This window comes from Protopterus annectens, chromosome 4.part1 (genome assembly GCF_019279795.1).
Source record: "Protopterus annectens isolate FY-2018-M chromosome 4.part1, PAN1.0, whole genome shotgun sequence".
Lineage (NCBI taxonomy): Eukaryota > Metazoa > Chordata > Ceratodontiformes > Protopteridae > Protopterus > Protopterus annectens.
The window spans coordinates 800,485,013-800,486,963 of record NC_056734.1 but is presented as its reverse complement, the minus strand read 5'-3'; positions in this window follow the sequence as shown (position 1 = coordinate 800,486,963).

Here is a 1,951-nt window from a genome sequence, read left to right as displayed (position 1 = left end):
GTCGGACCAGGAGCCCGCTATTCTTACCATGAGTTCTGTCTGTAAGCCAGTTGGCACCCCATCTCATGACGTAGGGTTTATGTTCAGGCTGGTGAGTTTTTCTGTAATACCCGAGTGGGGAATGGTGTTGAAAGCCTTGGCAAGGTCAAGGTAGGCTGTGTGAACCACCTTTCCCTCATCTATGATGTTGGTGACTGTCTCGTAGAAGTCAACCAGGTTTAGTAGGCATGATCTGCCCTTAACAAAGCCGAACTGGGTCGGGTCAAGTGTTTGGAGGTTTCCAATGTCTCTGTTAATGAGTTCCATGATGATGCACTCCATAGCCTTGCATACCAGGCTAGGCAGGCTTATGGGGCGATAGTTATCAGGGTCAGTTGTGGCCCCTCCTTTGTGGAGAGAAATAACCATTGCTGTGCACCATTCTATGGGCACATAGCCTGTGGAGGCTGAGGTTGGACAGTGTGTTTAGGTGGGGGGTTATTTTGTTTGGTAGTGCATGCAAGATGCAGCCTTGGACACCATCTATTCCCATTCACGCTGTGTTTTTGGATTTTGAAAGGGCTGTTTTCACCTGTGCATCTGTGATTTTTGGGACACTACATTTTTCCGGTATTGTTGTGAGCCCTTTTGGAGGTGAGAGGGGGATGAAGTTTGCACTGAATCTATCTGCCAGGATGTTGGCAATATCAGTAGGTTCAGTATATTTTGTGCTATTTTGCACTAGTTCAGTGCATATCTGTGAGTTGCCACTTAGATTCTTAACATAGATAAAGAAGGCTTTGTGGTTATCTTTTGAATCCTTGGCTATTTTTCTTTCAAAGTTAGCCTTGGATGATTTCATGAGGGACCTTAGTTTATCACTGATACTTATCAGGGATGCCTTTCCTTCTTGGGATTTGCTTTTTTTCTGAACTAGTTTCCTCCTTCTATTGTATAGCCTGTTTATTGCAGGGGTCTACCAAACTGGTTTCCTTCTCTTAGAGGAGTTAGCCTTGGTTTTGCTAGGGATGGCATGATCCATGCATCCTTGTAGGTGCTCATAGAGTGCATTTGTAAAGGTTTTTGTATCTTGGGTAGCGTTATCCTTTAGTGTGGGAGCTGTGAAACTTACCACCTCTGTCTTAAGTAAGGTGAAGTTTGCTTTAGAAAAGTTTTTTGCTGTGGTTTCCTTAGTTGGGGTGGTGGTGGGGTGTGGACATACAGAGTGATTAGTTTATGGTCTGATCTAACCAGTGATGGGTTGACCTCCAGTGTGGAACACCTGTCACCCATGTTTGTGATGACCAGGTCCAGTATGTTTTCACCTCTGGTAGAGGAGTTTACCAGCTGATCCAGGGCATTTGAGTTGATGAATTCCAGGAAGCGCTGGGCCTGGAAATTTGTACTCAAGTAGTTTTCCCAGTGAATGGTAGGGTAATTGAAATCGCCCAATATCAGGCTGTTTGGTATGACCTTCATGTTTTCCAGTGTCTCTAGAAAGGTGGAATGGTGGTCTTGGGTCATGGAAGGTGATCTGTAGCAGGCCACAATTTGCATTGCAGTTTTGCCTGATGTTAGTTGCACATGGATGATCTCAGAGGTATCATGCTGCGCCACTAACCTGGAGGTGTAGGTATCCTTCATGAATATGGATACACCCCCTCCTTTTGTGTTTCAGTCCATGTTCTGTGGTGAAACGTGTGGTATGAGTTGTAGCCCGGTAGTGCTGGGGTGCTCTCTGGAGCCTTGAACCAGGTTTCAGTTACTGCACAGATGTTGACATTCTCCATACTGAGGAGTGCTTCGAGCATGTGCATTTTGAGATTTAAACTCCTGGTGTTGAATAGCATAACCCTCAGTTTTTTGTTAAATGTGCTGTTTACGGAGGTGGGTTTGACTTTTGAGCCTTGCCTAAAAAAGGCACTACGGGGGCAGCAAGAGCCTTGGCCAGTATTCGAAAGCATAGGGGTGA